Here is a 27,111-nt window from a genome sequence, read left to right as displayed (position 1 = left end):
GTGCCGTATCCTGGACGGGTGTAGCACGATGGTCATCTGTAAAAGAGAGGAATTTAGGTGAAAAAGTTGTCGTGTAGGGAGATAGTTTTTTAAAGAAACCATGTATAACTAGAAATGAGTATAAATAGCCACTTGTCTGCACGCGTCGGGCCCCTTGTATTTGTAATAGTGGTGTGGCCATCAATCCGGTATAAATTACATATAGCAGCGCCGGACTCGTCTAACCGCGTCTGTGGTCTTGACGACCTATCAAATACTTTAGTTGGCAAGGCAGTTTTTAGTGTGTGGCTGTCAAGGCAGTCGCATTCTCTTCGGCACGCAAGGATCGCTTAATACTTCCGTTCACTGTAATGATGCCGCGTGGACCGGGCATCTTGAGCGTCAGGGAAGCATAATGTGGTATTGCATTAAAGCGAGCAAAAGCTTCGCGTCCAAGTAGTGCTTGATAGCCACTTTGGAACGGAGCGATGTGGAAGGTTAAATGTTCACTACGGAAGTTATCGGGGAAGCCGAATATAACCTTTAGTAGTAGAGAGCCCGTGCAATGAGCCCCTGGGCCTTCTGTTACTCCTTTGAAGGTAGTATTGCTATGGCGAATTTTTGTTGGGTCTATCCCCATTTCGCGGATTGTATCCTGGTATATCAGGTTTAGATTGCTGCCACCGTCCATAAGGACTCGTGTGAAGTGGTATCCATCAATTATTGGGTCTAATACCAGGGCGGCCCATCCCGCATGCCGGATACTTGCTGAGTAATCACGATGGTCGAAAGTGATCGGTTGAGACGACCAGTGGCAGGACTCCGCGGTGATAGGCCCTTGGGCATATTTTTCTGGGAGTGCCGTTTTGTTTCTCCCCTTGATCACGTGTAACACGTTTACTGTTTTGACTTCTGGTGGAAATTTGTTTTGTTCCCCAGTGTCTTGCTTGAGAGGCTCATCCTCGTCTTCACATGGTGTATCTTCCCCCTTGTGTACGGCGTTGAGCTTGCCGGACTGCTTGAAGACCCAACATTCTCTGTGGGTATGATTAGCGGGTTTACCGGGGGTGCTATGGATCTTACATATTTGGTCCAGAATTTTGTTTAGGCTGGACAGTTCGTCTCTGACGCCTTTAGAGGGCAGCTTTTGCTGACCTGGCCGAGAGCTTTTGAATCCGGTGTTTACTGCCGTGCTCATCGTGTTGTCTTCTTTATTATGACGTTTGTTATTGCTGTTGCGCCGTGATTTCCCGTTTCCATCTCTAACTTCGGATGTACTGGGGTCGCTGGTGCTGCATCTAGCTAGCCAACTATCCTCACCCGCGCAAAAGCGGGTCATGAGGCTTGTTAATGCTGCCATTGTTCTCGGCTTTTCTTGGCCGAGGTGTCTGGCAAGCTATTCGTCACGAACGCTATGCTTAAAAGCTGCCAAGGTTTCGGCGTCCGGACAGTCGACAATTTGGTTCTTTTTAGTAAGAAACATGTTCCAAAGCTTTCGGGCTGACTCTCCGGGCTGTTGAGTTATATGACTCAAATCATCCGCGTCCGAAGGTCGGACATAAGTCCCTTGAAAATTTGCCCGAAAGGTGTCTTCAAGCTCTTCCCAGCTTCCAATGGAGGTTTCGGGGAGGCTCTTAAGCCAGTGCCGAGCTGGCCCTTTGAGTTTGAGGGGTAAATACTTAATGGCGTGGAGATCATCTCCTCGAGCCATATGGATATGGAGGATATAGTCCTCAATCCAGACCCCAGGGTCTGTTGTTCCGTCGTATGCCTCTATGTTTACAGGTTTGAATCCCTCTGGAAATTCATGGTCCAGCACCTCATCGGTGAAACATAGGGGGTGTGCGGCACCCCTATATCTGGGTGTACCGCATTGTTCGGATGTTTGTTGTGTTGTATCATATGCTGGAGCACGCTTGCGTGGTCCATAGATGGATTTGGTTTCACCCTCCTTTTGATGCGAGCCCTCGTGTAGACCGCGTATTGGCTTGTGTGCGGCGTTGCTTGCCGCTTTATGTTGGCCGTGAGGTCGTCTATCCGGCCAGATGGCTGTTTTAATTTTTGGTTGTGTGGGGTCTGAGGCCTCCTCATCGAATTCGGGTAGCAACTTCTGCTTTGGGTAGCTCTTGGTGGGGCGATTGCCGCCGTACTTCGTTGCTATGTTGATTACTTCACTCCGTCTGATTTGGAGTGTGTCCTGTGCAGCCTTGAGCCTTTGCTTCTGCTTTTTCAAACTCCTCGCGGTGGCAACAAGCCTTTGACGGGCATTCTGCTGCTCCGGGTGTCTGTCCGGCGTTATGTTGTCTGGACTATTATCTTTGACAGAATTGGTTTGTTCGGTTTGATTCTCCGTATTGCCGTGGTCCGGCAGTAGTTTGCCCTGCTCCAACGCTGGGTCTGTATGATCATTATTTCTGCTGAGGCGGATTTGGGGCGGCGCTTACGCCGTCGCTTTGACTGCTTCTCGAGGGGACAAGCCTTCTTTGCGTCCTTCCATTCCTCCTCGTCGTCTTCTTTTGGTGTGTACACCATGTATACGTCATATGATGAGGTGGATGTCCAGCGCCCTGTGGGCGGTGGTTCCTCTTCGGCTCCCGCATCGTCGTCCATACCGTCGATGTATTCGGAGTCTAAGTCGAGCATGTCGGTTAAATCATCGACAGTGGCTACGAAGTGGGTGGTGGGTGGGCGTCGAATTTCTCCGTCGTCTGCATCCCAATCCTGTTGGCCACAGTCCGGCCAGGGCTCTCCTGACAAAAAGAGAGACCTTAGTGCATTTAGAATGTCGTCGAAGGGCGAGTGCTGAAAGATATCCGCGATGATGAATTCCATGATCGGCGCCCAATCGGATTCGATTGGCAGGGGCGCGGATGGTTCGGAGTCCGGAAAAGAGTCTGGCACCCTGGAGTCACGGGTTGCGCAGAGGGTTAGGCTGGTGTTCGGCTCGATCGCCGTTGGGACTGCAGCCCCTGAGGCGGTGTCTAACCACCCGTCCTCGATTGGCACAGTTGGCTCCGAGCTAAGGGTCGGAGCTGATGCGGGCGCGGCCTCTGGGGTACTGTTCGGCGGCAGAGCTAGGTCATACCCATCGTGACAGTGCGGCGCGCCCGGCTGTGGCTCGGATCTGTCGAAGATCAAGTATCCGCGGATGTCGGCCGTGTAGTTCAAACTTCCAAATCTGACCTGATGGCCAGGGGCGTAGCTTTCAATCTGCTCCAGATGGCCGAGAGAATTAGCCCGTAGTGCAAAGCCGTCGAATACGAAGATCTGTCTGGGGAGAAAAGTCTCACCCTGGACCGCATCGCTATCGATGATAGTAGGAGCCATCAAGCCTAACGGCGACGACACAGAGGAACTCTCAATGAAAGCACCAATGTCGGTGTCAAAACCGGCGGATCTCGGGTAGGGGGTCCCGAACTATGTGTCTAGGCTGGATGGTAATAGGAGGCAGGGGACACAATGTTTTACCCAGGTTCGGGCCCTCTTGATGGAGGTAAAACCCTACGTCCTGCTTGATTAATATTGATGATATGGGTAGTACAAGAGTAGATCTACCACGAGATCAGAGAGGCTAAACCCTAGAAGCTAGCCTATGGTATGATTGTATGTTGTCCTGCGGAATAAAACCCTTCGGTTTATATAGACATCGGAGAGGGTTAGGGTTACACAAGGTCGGTTACAAAGGAGGAGATATCCATATCCGTATTGCCTAGCTTGCCTTCCACGCCAAGTAGAGTCCCATCCAGACATGAGACGAAGTCTTCAATCTTGTATCTTCATAGTCTAACAGTCTGGCTGTCCGGAGACCCCCTAATCCAGGACTCCCTCAGTCAGCGACATACCTAATATCTTCTCTCCCACAACCTTCACATGATTTCCAGAAATCTCACTCTGCACAATACATGCTCTGATTAACATGTTTGCTTCCTTGGCAGACATGAAATGAATACCACGACCATGCTCATCAGATATTTGTCCATCAACAATACAGAAAAGTTTATCTACCTCTATGGTTAAAGCACATGCCATAGCAACTTTACAGGTACTAAAAAGAATCAAACAAAAGCTATATTAGCAACTCCAAGTAATAATGGTGCAACTACTAACATTTTTTATTCTTTTCAGAGATGTCCCGTGATTAAATATACACGACTTTTTCCGGGTGCATCCTATGAGGGGAGTAAAGAGAGTACTTGCAATTTAAGACCTCTCCTGTGCTGGAGTATCGCATATTGCTGACAATGACTATGCTATCTCTATCAAGCCTCTCTCTTATTCGTGAAACATCAATTTTCTTAACTTCACCAGTGAAACCATAATCAATACCACCAACAACCCCTCACCTTTGCCAAAGGAAGAGAAAATAAATCAATAGATGGTCCAAGAACGAAATCATTCAAATGCTTGCAAACATTGACTGAACTTTACTTTTTTCCCTTTCCATGAAAGAGAGGTAACCTTTCAATTTCAGATAATATGGAGGGAGTATAATATCTTAAGAAAATACAAAATGTTTCATTCTTTTGTATGAGATAGGAGAGCTGGACTCAAAGTTGATCGACTTCTATGAAGTAAAACACCATCAGAAAATCACAATGTAAAGAGTGGTTGTTCAGTGTTCCTGGCTACTTATTGGTATCGAGTTTTATCTTGAACACTCAAGATTCATTGACTCGATGCATTATGATACCTGGATTGGTTAAACGACCTTAAATCTATCTGTGAGTTTGATTAGCAGTTAAATCAGTTAAGATATTATGTGTTGTTGCATGTATTGTGATACGACCCATTCCAACTGCATCTATTGTCTTCCACTCTAACTATGATACGTCTCCAACGTATCTATAATTTTTTATTGTTCCATGCTATTATATTGTCTGTTTCGGATGTTTAATGGGCTTTAATATTCTCTTTTATATTATTTTGGGACTAACCTATTAACCGGAGGCCCAGTGCCAGTTGCTGTTTTTTTCCTATTTTAGAGTTTTGTAGAAAAGGAATACCAAACGGAATGAAACCTCCATGATGATCTTTCTTGGACCGAAAGCAAACCAGGAGACTTGGAGAGAAAGTATAGAACACCACGAGGCGGCCACGGGGCAGGAGGGCGCGCCCAGGGGGGTAGGCGCGCCCCCACCCTCCTAGGCCCCTCGTAGCTCCACCGACGTACTTCTTCCGCCTATATATACTCTTATACCCTAGATTGATCCCAGAGAGCCACGAAACCACGTTTCCACTACCGCAACCTTCTGTACCCGTGAGATCCCCATCTTAGGGCCTTTTCCGGCGATCTGCTGGAGGGGGAATCGATCATGGAGGGCTTCTACATCAACACCATAGCCTCTTCGATGAAGCATGAGTAGTTTACCACAAACCTTCGGGTCCATAGCTATTAGCTAGACGACTTCTTCTCTCTCTTTGATTCTCAATACAAAGTTATCCTCGATGTTCTTGGAGATCTATTCGATGTAATACTCTTTTGCGTTGTGTTTGCCGAGATCCGATGAATTGTGGGTTTATGAACAAGATTATCTATGCATATTATTTCGTTCTTCTCTGAATTATTATATGCATGATTTGATATCTTTGCAAGTCTCTTCAAATTATCGGTTTAGTTTGGCCTACTAGATTGATCTTTCTTGCAATGGGAGAAGTGCTTAGCTTTGGGTTCAATCTTACGGTGTCCTTTCCCAATGACAGTAGGGGCAGCAAGGCACGCATTGTATTGTTGCCATCGAGGATAAAAAGATGGGGTTTATATCATTTTGTTTGGGTTTATCCGTCTACATCATGTCATCTTGCTTAAAGCGTTACTCTGTTCTTATGAACTTAATACTCTAGATGCATGCTGGATAGCGGTCGATGTGTGGAGTAATAGTAGTAGATGCAGAATCATTTTTATCTACTTGACACGGACATGATGCCTATATTCATGATCATTGCCTAGATATTCTCATAACTATGCGCTTTTCTACCAATTGCTCGGCAGTAATTTGTTCACCCACCGTAATACATGCTATCTTGAGAGAAGCCACTAGTGAAACCTATGCCCCCCGGGTCTCTTTCTTATTATATTGCATCTCTTTTATTTACATCGCATCTCGTTTACTATTTTGCAATATTTACTTTCCAATCTATACAACAAAAATACGAAAAATATTTACTTTACTATCTTTATTAGATCTCACTTTTGCGAGTGACCGTGAGGGGATTGACAACCCCTTTATCACGTTGGTTGCAAGGTTCTTGATTGTTTGTGCAGGTACTAGGTGACTTGTGCATAGTCTCCTACTGGATTGGTACCTTGGTTCTCAAAAACTGAGGGAAATACTTACGCTACTTTGCTGCATCACCCTTTCCTCTTCAAGGGAAAACCAACACATGCTCAAGAGGTAGCAAGAAGGATTTCTAGCGCCGTTGCCGGGGAGATCTATGCCAAGTCAAGACATACCAAGTACACATCATAAACTCTTCTCCCTCGCATTACATTATTTGTCACTCGCCTCTCATTTTCCTCTCCCCCACTTCTAAAACGATTTTCAAAAACCTTTGCCTTTCTATCGCCATGGCCGAACCAAAAGGGGGTAAGGATTTTCTCCCGGGTTTTAATACTTTGGATAGTCCCTCCGTCCTTTCTAAACTCAGAAATAATGATGCTATGGAAAGACCTACCGGGATTATCGATGAGAATTTGAATAATTTTGATGAAGATGACCCCAGAATTTTTTGTTATTTTCTTAATGAATCTTTGAAAGATGCTTGGGATAGGCTATTAAAGATCTGAGCTAGCTATGTTCCTTAATATCAAATTGAGATTTACTTAAAATGTTTTTTTATGTTGGCTTACCTTCTTCTTTCAAGCAAGTTTTGGATTCTATTTTTGAAGAAGGTTTTCTTGAGGGGGATGCCATCGATACCTATGAAAAGATGAAACCTATATTCGGGCACCCCATGAGTGAAAAGGTTGAATCCACCTCTCTTCTGTGTTTTTATCAGAATGAAATTATCAAAGAGATGAAGGCTAGCTTAGATGCAAATTTTCATAGTGTGCTTAATCTTTATTCTACCATTAATGTCCACATACTCTCACAAAATAGAAAGATAAGTGCTTTAGATAAGAAATTCTCCCTTTATCACCAAAAGGGAGAAGATGGCAATACCTAGATCTATTCTTGGATTTATGCCTAGCTAGGGGCGTTAAACGATAGCGCTTGTTGGGAGGCAACCCAATTTTATTTTTGTTCTTTGCTTTTTGTTCCTGTTTAGTAATAAATAATTCATCTACCCTCTGTTATGATTGTGTTTTTTATCTTTTAATTAGTGTTTGTGCCAGGTAAAGCCTTTAGGATCTTCTTGGGTGATTGTTGTTTGATCTTGCTGATAAAAACAGAAAGTATGTGCTCACGAAAATAATTTTCATTTTTTACTAAAGAGCGATAAAATACGAATTCCAACTGCAGTAGATCAATATACAAATTATCCTGGTTTTCCTAATTTTTCAGAATTTTTGGAGTGACAGAAGTATTCGAAACAAACAGATGCTACAGACTGTTCTGTTTTTGACAGATTCTGTTTTCGCGTGTTGTTTGCTTATTTTGATGCATCTATGTCTAGTATCTGGGGGTATTAACCATAGAGAAGTTGGAATACAGTAGGTTTAACACCAATATAAATAAATAATGAGTTCATTATAGTACCTTAAAGTGGTGGTTTATTTTCTTATACTAACGGAGCTCATGAGATTTTCTGTTGAAGTTTTGTGTTGTGAAGTTTTGAAGTTTTTGGGTAAAGATTTGATGGATTTTAGAATAAGGAGTGGCAAGAGGCTAAGCTTGGGGATTCCCAAGGCACCCCAAGGTAAAATTCAAGGACAACCAAAAGCCTAAGCTTGGGGATGCCCCGGAAGGCATCCCCTGTTTCGTCTTTGTCTATCAGTAACTTTACTTGAGGCTATATTTTTATTCACCACATGATATGTGTTTTTCTTGGAGCGTCTTGTATGATTTGAGTCTTTGCTTTTTAGTTTACCACAATCATCCTTGCTGTACACACATTTTGGGAGAGACACGCATGAATCAGAATTTATTAGAATACTCAATGTGCTTCACTTATATCTTTTGAGCTAGATAATTTTGATCTAGTGCTTCACTTATATCTTTTTAGAGCACGGTGGTGGTTTTATTTTATATAAATTATTGATCTCTCATGATTCACTTATATTATTTTAAGAGTCCTTTAGAACAGCATGGTATTTTTCTTTGGCTATAAAATTAGTCCTAATATGATGTGCATCCAAGATGGGTATAATAAAAACTTTCATATAAAGTGCATTGAATACTATGAGAAGTTTGATTCCTTATGATTGTTTTGAGATATGAATATGGTGATATTAGAGTCATGCTAGTTGAGTAGTTGTTAATTTTAGAGATACTTGTGTTAAAGTTTGTGATTCCCATAGCATGCACATATGGTGAACCGTTATGTGATGAAGTCGGAGCATGATTTATTTTTGGTTGTCTTCCTTATGAGTGGCGGTCGGGGACGAGCGATGGTCTTTTCCTACCAATCTTATCCCCCTAGGAGCATGCGTGTAGTACTTCGTTTCGATAACTAATAGATTTTTGCAATAAGTATGTGATTTCTTTATGACTAATGTTGAGTCCATGGATTATACGCACTCTCACCCTTCTACCGTTGCCAGCCTCTCTAGTACCGCGCAACTTTCGCCGGTACCATAAACCCACCATTTACCTTCCTCAAAACAGCCACCATACCTTCCTATTATGGCATTTCCATAGCCATTCCGAGATGGATCCGACTTGCCTGCTCCCTCCCCATGCTCCCATCCATGCTCCCACTTCATCCTACGGTTGTCTTTTTTCCTCTTTTTTTTCTAATCTAATCATCTCCCCCCTGATTTTAAGGGGGTGGGGCCGGGCCTTATTTTGTTCCAATCAAATCAAGCCATGTACGCGGGAGCACGGATGGGCACACACCGGGGGAGCAGGCAAGTCTCGTCCTTGCAAGATATATTGCCATGCAACTTTCCACCATTTCGTTTATTATGACGCGCTTCATTATTGTCATATTGCTTTGCATGATCATGTAGTTGACATCGTATTTGTGGCAAAGCCACCATTCATAATTTTTCATACATGTCACTCTTGATTCATTGCACATCCCGATACACCGCCGGAGGCATTCACATAGAGTCATATTTTGTTCTAAGTATCGAGTTGTAATTCTTGAGTTGTAAGTAAATAAAAGTGTGATAATCATCATTATTAGAGCATTGTCCCATGTGAGGAAAGGGTGATGGAGGCTATGATTCCCCCACAAGTCGGAATGAGATTCCGGACAAAAAATAAAAAAATAGGCCATAAAAAAGAGAAAAGGCCCAAATAAAAAAATGAGAGAAAAAGAGAGAAGGGGCAATGTTACTATACTTTTTCCACACTTGTGCTTCAAAGTAGCACCATGATCTTCATGATAGAGAGTCTCCTATTTTGTCACTTTCATATACTAGTGGGAATTTTCATTATAGAACTTGGCTTGTATATTCCAATGATGGTCTTCGTGAGCAAGCGAGTTGGATGCACACCCACTTAGTTTCTTTTTGAGTTTTCATACACTTATAGCTCTAGTGCATCCGTTGCATGGCAATCCCTACTCACTCACATTGATATCTATTGATGGGCATCTCCATAGCCCATTGATACGCCTACTTGATGTGAGACTATCTTCTCCTTTTTGTCTTCTCCACAACCACCATTCTATTCCACCTATAGTGCTATGTCCATGGCTCACGCTCATGTATTGCGTGAAGATTGAAAAAGTTTGAGAACATCAAAAGTATGAAACAATTGTTTGGCTTGTCATCGGGGTTGTGCATGATTTAAATATTTTGTGTGATGAATATAGGGCATAGCTAGACTATATGATTTTATAGGGATAGCTTTCTTTGGCCATGTTATTTCGAGAAGACATGATTACTTTATTAGTATGCTTGAAGTATTATTATTTTTATGTCAATATTAAACTTTTATTTTGAATCTTTCGAATCTGAACATTCATGCCACAATAAAGAAAATTACATTGATAATTATGTTAGGTAGCATTCCACATCAAAAATTCTATTTTTATTATTTACCTACTCGAGGACGAGCAGGAATTAAGTCTGGGGATGTTTGATATGTCTCCAACGTATCTATAATTTCTGATTGTTCCATGCTATTATATTATCTGTTTTGGATGTTTAATGGGCTTTAATATGCTCTTTTATATTATTTTTGGGACTAACCTATTAACCGGAGGCCCAATGCTAGTTGCTGTTTTTTTGCCAATTTTAGAGTTTCACAGAAAAGGAATACCAAATGGAATCCAAATGGAATGAAACCTTCGTGATGATCTTTCTTGGACCGAAAGCAAACCAAGAGACTTGGAGTGGAAGTCTAGAATGCCACGAGGCAGGAGGGCGTGCCCCCACCCTCGTGGGCCCCTTGTAGCTCCACCGACATACTGCTTTCGCCTATATATACTCTTATACCCTAGATTGATTGCAGAGAGCCACGAAACCACGTTTCCACTGCCGGAACCTTCTGTACCCGTGAGATCCCATCTTGGGGCCTTTTCTGGCGATCTGCCAGAGGGGGAATCGATCACGAAGGGCTTCTACATCAACACCATAGCCTCTCCGATGAAGCGTGAGTACTTTACCATAGACCTTCGGGTCCATAGTTATTAGCTAGATGACTTCTTCTCTCTCTTTGATTCTCAATACAAAGTTCTCCTCGATGTTCTTGGAGATCTATTCGATGTAATACTATTTTGCGGTATGTTTGCCGAGATCCGATGAATTGTGGGTTTATGAACAAGATTATCTATGAATATTATTTCATTCTTCTTTGAATTCTTATATGCATGATTTGATATCTTTGCGAGTCTCTTCAAATTATCGGTTTAGTTTGGCCTACTAGATTGATCTTTCTTGCAATGGGAGAAGTGCTTAGCTTTGGGTTCAATCTTGCGCTGTCCTTTCCCAGTGACAGTAGGGGCAGCAAGGCACGCATTGGATTGTTGCCATCGTGGATAAATAGATGTGGTTTATATCATATTGTTTGAGTTTATCCCTCTACATCATGTCATCTTGCTTAAAGCGTTACTCTGTTCTTATGAACTTAATACTCTAGATGCATGCTGGATAGCGGTCGATGTGTGGAGTAATTGTAGTAGATGCAGAATCGTTTCGATCTACTTGACACGGACATGCTGCCTATATTCATGATCATTGCCTAGATATTCTCATAACTATGCGCTTTTCTATCAATTGCTCAGCAGTAATTTGTTCACCCACCGTAATACATGCTATCTTGAGAGAAGCCACTAGTGTAACCTATGGCCCCAGGGTCTCTTTCTTATTATATTGCATCTCTTTTATTTACATCACATCTTGTTTACTATTTTGCAATCTTTACTTTCCAATCTATACAACAAAAATACCAAAAATACTTACTTTACTATCTTTATGAGATCTCACTTTTGCGAGTGATCGTGAAGGGATTGACAACCCCTTTATCGTGTTGGTTGCAAGGTTCTTGATTGTTTATGCAGGTACTAGGTGACTTGTGCATTATCTCCTACTGGATTGATACCTTGGTTCTCAAAAACCGAGGGAAATACTTACGCTACTTTGTTGCATCACCATTTCCTCTTCAGGGGAAAACCAACGCATGCTCAAGAGGTAGCAGACTATCATGCCATGCTCATGCGAAAAGTAAAATTGCGTGGTTCTGCTAGCTACTGGCAAGGTGATCTCCAATAGGAAGCTGCCATCTGACATTATGTGGGCCAAGTATCTTTGTATTGCATTTTCCTTTTCCATTTCCCATCTTTGTATTTCCACCCTTTCTTCAACAGCAACCCCCACCAGTGTACTTTACATGCATGAATGACAGTGTCATAGAGTCATTCTCTCTTATCACACTCAATAAATCCAACCATTTCTTTCTTCTAAGCCAATTTGAAACAGCCATAGCTTTTAAACCATATTTTTCATTTTTGAAACTTACTTTATATTTGAACTCCTTGCTAAAAAGCCTTTAAAATGAGATCAATTTTGAATATTTTTCAACCATGTTTAAACTCAAACACATATTTCACATATCAAAATAATCAGTTTCATAGCCTTGTTTCACAAAAACCACATCTATTTCATTAGAACATTTTTCAAATAACATATTTCATATTTTAAAATAATATGTTTCACGATGATACATTACAAATTCACCTTATGTGGTTACTATTTCACAATTCAGAACCTACGTTTCACTTTTCACTACCTTGTTTCACAAAAATAACATATATTTTAATTGCATATTTTTTTAAGAACCTATTTGTTGGGGAACGTAGTATTTCAAAAAAAATTACATACGATCACGCAAGATCTATCTAGGAGATGCATAACAACGAGAGGGGTAAGGAAGTCCTGGATTAGGGGGTCCCCGGGCGTCCGGGCTATGTGACGTGGGCTGGACTGGTGGGCCGTGAAGATACAAGATAGAAGGTTTCCCCCGTGTCCGGATGGGACTCTCCTTGGCGTGGAAGGCAAGCTTGGCATTCAGATATGAAGATTCCTTTCTCTGTAAACCTACTCTATACAATCCTAGCCCCTCCGGTGTCTATATAAACTGCAGGGTTTAGGCCATAGGGGCGATCATAATCATATAGGCCAGACCTCTAGGGTTTAGTCATTACGATCTCGAGGTAGACCAACTCTTGTAACCCCTATACACATCAAAGTCAATCAAGCAGGAAGTAGGGTATTATATCCATTAAGAGGTCCCGAACCTGGGTAAACATTGTGTCCCTTGCCTCATATTACCTTCGATCCTCAGACGCATAGTTCGGGACCCCCTACCCGAGATCTGCCAGTTTTGACACCGACATTGGTGCTTTCACTGAGAGTTCCTTTGTGCTATCGACAAAGGATTCGATGGCTCGTTTGATCATCCACAATGATGCTGTTTCGGGGGAGATTTTTTCCCCATGCCAAATTTTCGTATTCGGCGGCTTCGCGCTGCGTGCCAACTCGATTGTCCACCTCGAGCAAATCGACAGCTATGCTCCGGGTCATCAGATCAGTTTCGGGAAACTAAACTATGTCGCCAATATTCGAGGAGATTTGATCTTCGAAGGGTTCGCGGCCCCGATTGCCGCTCTGGCCTTAGATCCAGAGCAGGCCGTCAGGTTCGAAGACGGGAGTTTAAAGCCCGCCGGACTCTCTACAATTATGGACCTTGCTACTGGAGATCCGGAGGAGATGGCGTCATCGGCAAACCCAAAGACGAACCAAACCCTCCTTACCACTGAAGCGCTGGACACTCTGCCGGACTCTAAGTCCAAACTCTCGAGGTCCGTGTCAAGCAGGCGCCGCCAGGAGGCTCCAACTCCGGACAACCCCATGGACCCTCATCTCTCTGTCCAACCCTCGCCTTTAAACGAGGCTCTGGACTTAATGCGATCCCTCACCATTACAGAGGAATCATTTCCGAACTACGCCCAGCCCGGACTAGGGGCTGAGAGTGGGGAATTTTACGTCCCACACACCACCCACTTCATAGACACTGTCGAAGATCTAACCGACATGCTGGACTACGCCTCCGAAGACATCGACGGTATGGACGACGATGCCGGAGCCGAACAAGCACTACAAAAAAATACACTTCCGTGATGATACGTGTTTGTCATAGTAGGTCGTGTTTTCTGTCATGCATGTACATCCATGACGATTTTATGACAGAATCAAGATAGTCATACATGTGCTGTCGTAGAAGTGTTCCATGACATTACCAAAATTATCATCACAGAAGTGTCCACTTCCATGACGATAAATCGCGCGTGACAGAAGTGCTTTCGTCAAGGGTGACCGACACATGGCATCCACCATAACGGAACACCGTTAAGCTATCGGGTCGGGTTTTGGATCCGATAACCCATTAACAGCCCTGACCAATGGGGATTTTCCACGTGTAAAATCATCATTGGCTGGAGGAAACACGTGTCGGCTCATCGCTGGGACATATGTCATCCACTCATTGGACAGAAGGCGCCTATGATACATCGACACATGGCACGACCCAACAGAGGCCCATTCCTGTGAAAAGGCTGGCCCGCTTGACTTGGTCAAAAGGTGGCGGGCCGACCCATGGAAATCCTGTTAACGACATGTTCGTATATAGCCCATTTACAGCCCGCTAACCCAAAGCCCGTTATGCCCTATTTGAATTAGGCCCAGTAGCGTCATCTGGGCCATCCAATATGATTCCAGCCCGTTTTCACTTCTGGCCCATGTATGGCCCATGACGTCTTTCGACCCATATGAGGCCCTATGTAACTCTTGGCCTATTAACGGCCCGTGCTGAAACTGGCCCGTAATGAACAACGTATCACTTTACACCCATTAACGGCCCATGGTGAAACTGGCTCGTAAGGAACAGTGTATCACTTTTTACCCATTAACGGCCCGTTATTCCATTGGGCCGTTTACAGCCCATGTTATCTTTCGGCTTTCTCAGAGCCCATTTATTCTTGGGCTATTTTCCAGCATTCGTTTACTTACGACCCGTTACTGTCATTTTCTGCTTGTGGGCCAAATTCAGCATGTGGTTACAGTCGGCCCGTTTGTGGTCTGTTAATACGTTGGGCCGTTTTCATAGCGTCATCAAATATGGCCTATTAATGATGGCCCGTTATTGTCGGCCCATGAATGGACGATTCCAACTCTAGCCCATTTACGGCCAGAATGCGGTCTGTTTGGCCCATGTTTGGCCAATCAATCATACGGCCCGTATAAGGCCCATTGATGATACGGCCCGTAAGGCCCATTGATGATACGGCCCGTAGAAGGCCCATTGTTTCTACGGCCCGTAGAAGGCCCATTGTTTCTATGGCCCGTAGAAGGCCCACTGTTTCTATGGCCCATAGAAGGCCCACTATTTATACGGCCCGTAGAAGGCCCACTGTTTCTATGACCCGTAGGAGGCCCAGTGTCACTACAGTAAATATTAGCCCATGGTTATTGTGGCCTAGTTTTAAAAAATAGGTTATTGCAGCCACTAGCAAACCGCAGAAAAAGTACTGCACTAAAAACAAGCAAACAAATAAACAAGACAACAAGGAAATAAATAAGCAAGCAACTTACACTAGGCTATCACGGCTATTACACATATTACATCCACTGGGCATCAAAGTTCGCCACCAGTGCAAATATAGGGAACACAACAGCATATAAACGCCACAGAAAAACAAGTCCAGAACTGAAACCACTTCAGAAGAGCTCAAGAAACAGTATCCTGGGTACCCATAATGCTGGCAAGATGCTTAGCAAGCTTATTAACTTTCTCTTGTTTGGCGCTTAAGTCCTCCAACGCTTGCTATTGCACCAGAAAGTATGCATCTGAATTCTGCAGGGACTTCCTCAGTCCTTCGGCTTCCTGTCGCATAACATCTGATCGATGTCTTTCAACTTGAAGTTGAGACTCAAGAAGCCGAACTGATTCAGGCAACTAGTTCGAAGAGTTGGTGCCAGCAGTGGTAGCCAGTAACTCGAACACTACATCAAGACAGGACTTTGGGGTTGTCACAGTGTCTTCAATATAGTTTTTATCAGTTTTCTTGGAGACCAACAGGGATGTCTCACTATCTTGAACCTGATCTGCATTACTTCCTTTACCATTGCATAACAGGGTACTCTTCTCCAATATTTTATCTGCGTTCTAAAAGAGAAACAAACAAACACATCTTAGGTTTACAATGTAGTATATGAAACTCATTTTGGTAAACCAGTTCAGTAGTAAGGTGGACAGGATAACAGAATGAAACAAACATATATCTATGTAGTATGGTCACTGTATGGTCTACATCATTCTAGTTTATGTTGCCAAATCAAGATAGATACAGTTCGAATCATATCTATTTAAGACAAAGCAACATAGACAAAATATAAGTGTGGGAAACTACACAGCAATAACAACACTTGTAATGTGCATGGCATGAGAACATAACTGTTTATTCAATTGAAACTGAAATCAACATAGATCAAGTTACAACAGCAAACAACCAAACACGTTGAAGAAACAAGTTTAAAACATACATTATAAGAGCAAAGTAGTTGGTATCAGTAAATACAGTGATGCAAGAGCAAAGTAGTATGAACCATATCTACGGAACCTGACCTGAGAACAATTCTTATTCTGCTTTAAGCGTTGACTTCGGGTTCGAAGTGGTGGTCCTCGTGATTTGGGCACTGCAGTTGCCTTACTAACTGCTCGTGTTTGGGTGCTCTGTGGTGGAGACGGTGCTGTGTCAACAGGAACTGGGTGTCTATCTGCTGGGGTTGGGGTTAGAAGGGGTGTAGCTGGTTCTCTGTCCAACTGGGTAGGGGTACAATCTGCATGAGTGTGGGTTATGTGTGGTGGGGCTGGTTCTTGGGCAAGTACAACCGTGGTTCTATCTGCATCGACAGGTAGCACGATCTTTTCTGAAGACCGTGTTTTTACTCCCACAGATACTGCCATCACTCCCTCCAATTGAAATGGCTGATAAATAAGAAAAGTAATTGAATGTACAGACATTATAAGATAGATAGGTGCAATGGATAGTAGGGAAGAAAACAGGTCATGAAATAATTCACATTTATGTTGTCTAAGCAAACAAAATAGCAGGACATAATTTCACATATATGATGGCTAATTAAACAGGATAGCATGACACAATTTCACATGTATGATGGCTAACTAAACAGGATAGAATGGCATACTTCAAAATATGATGACTATGTAAACAGATGACATGATATAACTATACGATGTGTCTATTAAAGTGGTTGGCATGCCATAAATCACAAACATGCCGTCGATGGAAACATGATGGCATGATATAATTCACGGATAGAATGACATAATTTAAAATATGATGACTATGTAAACAGGATGAGATGATATAACTATATTATGTCTTTAGAAAATGGGTTGGCATGCCATAATTCAGATACATGCTATCTATGTAAACATCATGGCAGGACGTAATTCAAATATATAATTTATATACTAAGGAAGTGAGCAGAGGGCAATCACATATATGATGTGTCAACTAAGGAGATGGCATTCAATATTGTGTATATGATGTAAAAACTAAGCATTGCAATACAACATATGCATTATATGAGTAATATAACCCTACCAAGTTTGAGCATACACCTCAGGGGGATAATAGGACTGGTCATCTACCTCTGAATCCTCCTTTGAAGAGCTATCTATAACCACCAAGATATCTGCTTCAGCAGGTAGCATTGTCTGCTCTAAAGACCTTGTTTTCACTCCAGATTTCTCCATCACCAATTCAAATGGCTGATGCACAGGAAGAGTAGTTGAATATACAAACATTGTCGACAAAAGCAATGAGAAATACAAAAAAGGACAACATGATATAATTCACATATATGACGCTTTCCTAAACAACATGGCATTGCATAATTCACATACATAATGCCTTGCAACAAGATAACATTGCATAATCCACATATATAATGTCTTGCAACAAGATGGCATTGCATAATTCACATATATGGTAATTAGACACTCAACATGTGGCATTCACACAAAGCATGTCTAAACTAAGCAAATGACATAGCAATGCAAGATACCATACGCACGATATGAGCAACATAACCCTGCCAAGTTAGGGCTGTCGGATTTCGGGTTCCGGCAGACCCTTGAGGTTCGAACACTGGGGTGCGCGCGGAGATTTTGCCTCCTACCTACCTGCACCCCTCCGCCATGCTTGAATCTAAACTAAGGAAAGAACAACATGAGAGACACAGGGTTTATACTGGTTTGGGCCACCGTTGTGGTGTAATACCCTACTCCAGTGTGTGGTGTGTGGATTGCCTCTTGGGCTGATGATGATGAACAATACAAGGAAGAACAGCCTCGCGAGGGTTTGTTCTTGGCTGGGGCGATGAACTGCTCGGAGGAGTTCAGTCACCTTTCTCTCTCTCTCTCTGCTCTCCTCTGACCGACCCCCTTGCTGTGTGGGTGGCTGGTCCTATTTATAGAGGCCCTGGTCCTCTCCCCAAATATTAAGCGGGAAGGGAGCCAACAATGGTGGGCTAATTTGAAGGGGGACAGCAAGTATCAGCTATCCTGACAAAAGTAGTCTTCACCTGCGCAAGGCTCTGGTGATGACGCCGTCTTGGGCTCCACGGTGACCTCCGTCTCGTAGTCCTCCTGGTCTTGGTCTCGTTGCACCGAAATGGCAACCTTTGCCTGATGCCTCGGTACTCCGCGGCTGCACTTGCCCCCTTTGCACCAAAGAGGAAAGGAGGACGCTGCGCGGGTTGGCACCCGCCTGGCGCCCTGAGTTGTCACGGCTTGCGTCATGGGCACCTCGTGAGGTACCCCGCCTTGATCTCTCCGCCTCCTCGTGAGCCAGCCTGACGGGGCCATGCCTGAGGAAGCTCCGCATCATCCGCCCCGCGAGGCTTGGCCCCTCGCGAGGGTCTTGGGTTTGTGTTGGTGAAGATGGGCCGTGCTGGGCCCCCCTTTGAGCCACGCCGCAGGCAGGCAAGTCTGGGGACCCCCGTTCCCAGAACGCCGACAGTAGCCCCCGGGCCCAAGGCGCGCCCGGACTTGGCCGTGCAGGGAGGCGAAAGGGCAAGAGCGAAGCGCCGCGGGCCCTAACAGCCTGCGGCCTTGGGCGCCACGTGGCGGTTGATTGGACGTGGGCGTCTCCACTTCCCCATGGTGCCTCGGCAACTGCACTGACTGGACAAGTCCATGCATGCAAAACGGGTCATGATTACCTGCGATCGTGGAGGTTGGCGGTTGGCCTCCACCGGCTATAAGTACGGGACGGCGTGCGCCCTTTCGGTTCATATCCCCTTGCTTCTCCTTCTTCTTCATGGCCCCGTCGAGGAGGTTCTCGGCCGCGGAGAAGGGGAAGGCTTGCCAGGCAGAGCATGCCTCTCCCCTGCCCAAGCGCGGCCGAGGGCGCCCCCGCAAACATCCTGTGGCCACCACGGCAGCTCCCCGCGGCTGCGGAGACGCTTTCCAGCGCGGTGGCGGGCGGATTGCTGTGGCCGGGGGGTGCGCTCTGGCTGCGCGTCCCCCTATGTCGTGCTTTCGCGCTGCAGAGGTGCTGCCGGAGTTCGTCGTGTGGTCGGCGGAGCCGACTAGCACCCGGCTCCCACTTCCTCGCTTCCTCCTTGGCGAGCTCCCGACCGGCGCCCCGGGCAGCTTCTGGCTTCAGGACGACGGCTGCTGCAGCCGGGCCTCATGGGTTTCACCGGAGGTCTCCGCAGCCGGGAGCCTGGCCCTGGCCCGCGGTTGGCAGACGTTTGCCCGCGCGCGTGGCCTGGGCCGTCGATGCACCCTATACTTCAGGTTCGACGGCGGTGACACCCTCTACATGAGGGTGTTTGGGGAAGATGGTCGCCACGCGGGGTGTTGCCCCGAGGGCGACGACCGCGGCTGGGAACACGGCTCTGGCGATGATGGAGAGGACGGCGCTCGCGGGGCTGGCGGCGCTGAGGGTTCCTCAAGTTTCTCCGGTTCTCCTTCAGGTGGCGACTCTCCTAGTGGTGGCCGGAGCCAGCCCCCATGCCACCGTATCTGCTTGGGGGTGGTGGCGCGTCCGCCCACCGACGCGCCCTGGTGAAGCGCGAGAGGGAGTCCGCCTGAGCTCCAGAGGCAGCTCAGGCTTCCCTGCGGGCCGGTGCGAGGCGAGCCGCACCAGATTTGTTTTTTCTCTTCCCTTTTCCTGCATAAAGAAGGACAGTAGTGTGGTGCCCCACGGGGGCGTATATGGGTTATTGCTGTTAATTATCGTTTTGCTTTCTTCATCGTACCTTCCGACTATGTGCCCGCGCATGGATGGTTCCCGGCCCCAGCCGTGGGGGCGACCGACCCAGGCCCCGTGTTTGTGTTGCGGTGCCCGAGGGGCACGGACTGGAGGGGTGCTCCTACAAGGGGCCCAGGTCGCGAACCCTTTGAGTGACTAGGATAGGAACACTCGCGAGGGCGCTCGGCTCTCCTCCTCACGAGGCCTTGCACAAGAGAAATCGAGGCAGGAGCGTGAAAAGCCGAAGAACCGCAAGCCAAAGATGGCAACAACTTCAATAAAACTTCAAATGAAAAAGAACAAGCCAACTGTGGAAAGCAAATGAAAAGCCGTGTCCGGCACCTAGTCTAGTCTTCGACGTCTTCTCACCAGCGCAGAGCTAAGTGCTGCCACTGGGCGTGGGAGGGAGCCCCAGGGCCTGAGGCCGGCGCTCCTGAGACTCTGGGGCGTGTACAGCCCCAACTCATTATTACGTGAGAGTGTCACGGGTGGCGAGCTTCATAGGCGTTCGCCTTGCTTCACAGGCTCCGGGCCTTTTCCAAAACGCGATAGCTTCACAGGCATTCACCTTGCTTCACAGGCTCCGGGCCTTTTCCAAAACGCGATAGCTTCACATGCATTTGCCTTGCTTCACAGGCTCTGGGACTTTTCCAAAAGGCGATAGCTTCACAGGCATTCGCCTTGCTTCACAGGCTCCGGGCCTTTTCCAAAACGCGATAGCTTCACTGGCATTCGCCTTGCTTCACAGGCTCCGGGCCTTTTCCAAAATGCGATGGCTTCACAGGCATTCGCCTTGCTTCACAGGCTCCGGGCCTTTTTCAAAACGCGATAGCTTCACAGGCATTCGCCTTGCTTCACAGGCTCCGGGCCTTTTTAGGGGTAGAACCTCCGGAGTGTTGGAAATATGCCCTAGAGGCAATAATAAAAGTATTATTATTATATTCCTTGTTCATGATAATTGTCTTTTATTCATGCTATAACTGTATTATCCGGAAATCGTAATACACGTGTGAATACATAGACCACAATATGTCCCTAGTGAGCCTCTAGTTGACTAGCTCGTTGTGATCAACAGATAGTCATGGTTTCCTGGCTATGGACATTGGATGTCGTTGATAACGGGATCACATCATTAGGAGAATGATGTGATGGACAAGACCCAATCCTAAGACTAGCACAAAAGATCGTGTAGTTCATTTGCTAGAGCTTTGCCAATGTCAAGTATCTCTTCCTTCGACCATGAGAGCGTGTAACTCCTGGATACCGTAGGAGTGCTTTGGGTGTATCAAACGTCACAACGTAACTGGGTGACTATAAAGGTGCACTACAGGTATCTCCGAAAGTATCTATTGTTTTATGCGGATCGAGGCTGGGATTTGTCACTCCGTGTAAACGGAGAGGTATCTCTGGGCCCACTCGGTAGGACATCATCATATGCGCAATGTGACCAAGGAGTTGATCACGGGATGATGTGTTACGGAATGAGTAAAGTGACTTGCCGGTAACGAGATTGAACAAGGTATTGGATACCGATGATCGAATCTCGGGCAAGTAACATACCGATAGACAAAGGGAATTGAATACGGTATTGATTAAGTCCTTGACATCGTGGTTCATCCGATGAGATCATCGTGGAACATGTGGGAGCCATCATGGGTATCCAGATCCCGCTGTTGGTTATTGACCGGAGAACGTCTCGGTCATGTCTACATGTCTCCCGAACCCGTAGGGTCTACACACTTAAGGTTCGATGACGCTAGGGTTATAAAGGAAGTTTGTATGTGGTTACTGAATGTTGTTCGGAGTCCCGGATGAGATCCCGGACGTCACGAGGAGTTCCGGAATGGTCCGGAGGTAAAGATTTATATATGGGAAGTCCTATTTTGGCCACCGGAAAATGTTCGGGATTTTTCGGTATTGTACCGGGAAGGTTCTAGAAGGTTCCGGAGTGGGGCCCACCTGCATGGGGGGACCCACATGGACGTGGGTAGTGGGGGCAAGGCCCCACACCCCTGGTCAAGGCGCACCAAGATCCCCCCTTAGAAGGAATAAGATCATATCCCGAAGGGATAAGATCAAGATCCCTAAAAAGGGGGGATAACAATCAGTGGGGAAGGAAATAATGAGATTTCTTTCCTCCCACCTTGGCCAACGCCCCAATGGACTTGGAGGGCAAGAAACCATCCCCTCCACCCCTATATATATTGGGGAGGCGCATGGGAGCTATACACGAAGTTCTGGCACAGCCCTACCTCTCTCCCTACTCCTCCTCTCCCATGGTGCTTGGCGAAGCCCTGCTGGATTGCCACGCTCCTCCACCACCACCACGCCGTTGTGCTGCTGTTGGATGGAGTCTTCCTCAACCTCTCCCTCTCTCCTTGCTGGATCAAGGCGTGGGAGATGTCACCGGGCTGTACGTGTGTTGAACGCGGAGGTGCCGTCCGTTCGGCACTAGGATCATCGGTGATTTGAATCACGACGAGTACGACTCCATCAACCCTGTTCACTTGAACGCTTCCGCTTAGCGATCTACAAGGGTATGTAGATGCACTCTCCTTCTACTCGTAGCTGGTTTCTCCATAGATAGATCTTGGTGACGCGTAGGAAAATTTTGAATTTCTGCTACGTTCCCCAACAGTGGTATCAGAGCCAAGTTTATTGCGTAGATTCTTTGCACGAGTAGAACACAAAGTAGTTGTGGGCGTTGATGTTGTTCAATATGCTTACCGTTACTAGTCCAATCTTGTTTCAACGGTATTGTGGGATGAAGCGTCCCGGACCGACCTTACACGTACTCTTACGTGAGACAGGTTCCACCGATTGACATGCACTTGGTGCATAAGGTGGCTAGCGGGTGCGAGTCTCTCCCACTTTAGTCGGAACGGATTCGATGAAAAGGGTCCTTATGAAGGGTAAATAGCAATTGGCATATCACGTTGTGGTCTTGCGTAGGTAAGAAACGTTCTTGCTAGAAACCCATAGCAGCCACGTAAAACATGCAACAACAATTAGAGGACGTCTAACTTGTTTTTGCAGGGTATGCTATGTGATGTGATATGGCCAAGAAGAATGTGATAAATGATATGTGATGTATGAGATTGATCATGTTCTTGTAATAGGATTCACGACTTGCATGTCAATGAGTATGACAACCGGCAGGAGCCATAGGAGTTGTCTTTATTTATTGTATGACCTGCGTGTCATTGAAGAACGCCATGTAAACTACTTTACTTCATTGCTAAACGCGTTAGTCATAGAAGTAGAAGTAGTCGTTGGCGTGACAACTTCATGAAGACACGATGATGGAGATCATGATGATGGAGATCATGGTGTCGTGCCGGTGACGATGATGATCATGGAGCCCCGAAGATGAAGATCAAAAGGAGCAAAATGATATTGGCCATATCATGTCACTATTTGATTGCATGTGATGTTTATCATGTTTATGCATCTTGTTTGCTTAGGACGACGGTAGTAAATAAGATGATCCCTTACAAAATTTCAAGAAGTGTTCTCCCCTACTGTGCACCGTTGCTACAGTTCGTCGCTTCTAAGCACCACGTGATGATCGGGTGTGATGGATTCTTACGTTCACATACAACGGGTGTAAGACAGTTTTACACAGCGAAAACACTTAGGGTTAACTTGACGAGCCTAGCATGTGCAGACATGGCCTCGGAACACGGAGACCGAAAGGTCGATCATGAGTCGTATGGTAGATACGATCAACATGAAGATGTTCACCGATGATGACTAGTCCGTCTCACGTGATGATCGGACACGGCCTAGTTGACTCGGATCATGTGATCACTTAGATGACCAGAGGGATGTCTATCTAAGTGGGAGTTCATAAGATGAACTTAATTATCCTGAACATAGTCAAAAGACCTTTTGCAAATTATGTCGTAAGCTCGCGCTTTAGTTCCACTGTTTAGATATGTTCCTAGAGAAAATATAGTTGAAAGTTGATAGTAGCGATTATGCGATCAGTAGAAAGCTTATGTCCTTAATGCACCGCTCAGTGTGCTGAACCCCAACGTCGTTTGTCGATGTTGCGAACATCGGACATACACGTTTTGATAACTACGTGATAGTTCAATTAAATGGTTTAAGTAGAGGCACCAAAGACGTTTTCGAAACGTCGCGGAACATATGAGATGTTTCGAGGCTGAAATTGGGATTTCAGGCTCGTGCCCACGTCAAGAGGTATAAGACCTCCGACGATTTTCTTAGCCTGCAAACTAAGGGAGAAAAGCTCAATCGTTGAGCTTGTGCTCAGATTGTCTGAGCACAACAATCACTTGAATCGAGTGGGAGTTGATCCTCCAGATGAGATAGTGATGTTTCCCCAAAGTCATTGCCACCAAGCTGCTAGAGCTTCGTGATTAACTATAACATATCAGGGATAGATATGATGATCCTTGAAATATTCATGATGTTTGACACCGCGAAAGTAGAAATCAAGAAGGAGCATCAACTGTTGATGGTTGGTGAAACCACTAGTTTCAAGAAGGGCAAGGGAACAAAGGGATACTTCATGAAACGGCAATTCAGCTGCTGCTCTAGTGAAGAAACCCAAGGTTGAACCTAAACCCGAGACTAAGTGCTTCTGTAATAAGGGGAACAACCACTGGAGCAGCATTACCCTAGATACTTGGTAGATGAGAAGGCTGGCAAGGTCGATAGAAGTATATTGGATATACATTATGTTAATGTGTACTTTACTAGTACTCTTAGTAGCACCAGGGTATTGGATACCGGTTCGGTTGCTAAGTGTTAGTAACTCGAAATAAAAGCTACGGAATAAACGGAGACTAGATAAAGGTGAGCTGACGATATATGTTGGAAGTGTTTCCAAGGTTGATATGATCAAGCATCGCACGCTCCCTCTACCACCGAGATTGGTGTTTGCGTTGAGCATAGACATGATTGGATTATGTCTATCGCAATACGGTTATTCATTTAAGGAGAATAATGGTTACTCTATTTTTGAATAATACCTTCAATGGTCTTGCACCTAAAGGAATGGTTTATTGAATCTCGGTCGTAGTGATACACATTTTCATGCCAAAAGATATAAGATAGTAATGATAGTACCACTTACTTGTGGCACTGCCATGTAAGTCATAATGGTATAAAACGCATGAAGAAGCTCCATGTTGATGGATCTTTGGACTCACTCGTTTTTGAAAAGTTTGAGACATGCGAACCATGTCTATTGGCGTATATGCATGAAGAAACTCCATGCAAATGGATCGTTCGGACTCACTTGATTTTGAATCACTTGAGATATGCAAATCATACCACATGGGCAAGATGACTGAAAAGCCTCATTTTCAGTAAGATGGAACAAGATAGCAACTTGTTGGAAGTAACACATTTTGATGTGTGCAGTCGAATGAGTGCTGAGGCATGCAGTGAATATCATTATGTTCTTACTTCACAGATGATTCGAGTAAATGTTGAGTATATTTACTTGATGAAACACAAGTCTGAATTATTGAATGGTTCAAGTAATTTCAGAGTGAAGTAGCAGATCATTATGACAAGAGGATAAAATGTCTATGATATGATCATAGAGATGAATATCTGAGTTACGAGTTTTGGCACACAATTAAGACATTGTGGAAATTGTTTCGCAATTAATACCGCCTGGAACACCATAATGTGATGGTGTGTCCGAACATCATAGTTGCACCCTATTGGATATGGTGCGTACCATGATGTCTCTTATCGAATTACCACTATCGTTCATGGGTTAGGCATTAGAGACAACCACATTCACTCTAAATAGGGCACCACGTAATTCCGATGAGATGACACCGTATGAATTATGGTTTAGAGAAACCTAAGTTGTCATTTCTTAAAAGTTTGGGGCTGCGACGCTTATATGAAAAAGTTTCAGGTTGATAAGCTCGAACCCAAAGCGGATAAAATGCATCTTCATAGGAAACCCAAAACAGTTGGGTATACCTCCTAATTCAGATCCGAAAGCAATATGGATTGTTTCTAGAATCGGGTCCTTTCTCGAGGAAAAGTTTCTCTCGAAAGAATTGAGTGGGAGGATGGTGGAGACTTGATGAGGTTATTGAACCGTCTCTTCAACTAGTGTGTGACAGGGCACAGGGAGTTGTTCCTGTGGCACCTACACCAATTGAAGTGGAAGCTTATGATATTGATCATGAAACTTCGGATCAAGTCACTCCCAAACATCGTAGGATGACAAGGATGCGTACTACTTCAGAGTGGCACGTAATCCTGTCTTGAAGGTCATGTTGCTAGACAACAATGAACCTACGAGCTATGGAGAAGCGATGGTGGGCCCGGATTCCGATAAATGGCTTGAGGCCATAAAATCCGAGAGAGGATCCATGTATGAAAACAAAGTGTAGACTTTGGCAGAACGGCTCGATGGTCGTAAGGCTAATGAGTACAAATGGATTTCAAAAGGAAGACGGACAATGATGGTAAATGTCACCATTAAGAAAGCTCGACTTGTCGTTAAGATGTTTTCCGACAAGTTCAAGGAGTTGACTACGATGAGATTTTTTCTCACTCGTAGCGATGCTAAGAGTCTATTGGAATTATATTAGCGATTACTACATTATTTATGAAATCTTGCAGATAGGATGTCAAAACATTGTTTCCTCGACGATTTTAATGAGGAAAGGTTGTATGTGATACAACCGGAAGGTTTTGTCAATCCCGAAAGATGCTAATAAGTATGCAAAGCTCCAGCAATCCTTCTAAGGACTGGAGTGAGCATCTCAGAGTTGGAATGTTTGCTTTGATGATGATCAAAATTTTTGGGTTTGTACAAAGTTTATGAGAAACTTGTATTTCCAAAGAAGTGAGTGGGAGCACTATAGAATTTCTGATGAGTATATGTTGTTGACATATTTTGATCAGAAATGACGTAGAATTTCTGGAAAGCATATAGGGTTATTTTGAAAGTGTTTTTCAATGGAAAGCCTGGATTAAGCTACTTGAACATTGAGCATGAAGATCTATAAGGATAGATCAAAATGCTTAATAATACTTTCAAATGAGCACATACCTTGACATGATCTTGAAGGTGTTCAAGATGGACCAGTCAAAGAAGGAGTTCTTGCCTGAGTTGTAAGGTACGAAGTTAAGACTTAAAGCTCGACCACGGCAGAATAGAGAGAAAGGACGAAGGTCGTCCCCTATGCTTAAGACGTAGGATCTTCAGTATGCTATGCTGTGTACCGCACC

The 27,111-nt window shown here is 44.9% G+C and overlaps 1 pseudogene; it reads right to left on the bottom strand.

Annotated features, from left to right (window-relative positions):
• The window catches only part of LOC119272501, a 103,195-nt pseudogene that overhangs the window by 5,010 nt on the left and 71,074 nt on the right, over positions 1-27,111 (bottom strand).

The sequence above is a fragment of the Triticum dicoccoides genome, chromosome 3A (assembly GCF_002162155.2).
Source record: "Triticum dicoccoides isolate Atlit2015 ecotype Zavitan chromosome 3A, WEW_v2.0, whole genome shotgun sequence".
Lineage (NCBI taxonomy): Eukaryota > Viridiplantae > Streptophyta > Magnoliopsida > Poales > Poaceae > Triticum > Triticum dicoccoides.
This window is presented reverse-complemented; position numbering and strand designations above follow the sequence as displayed.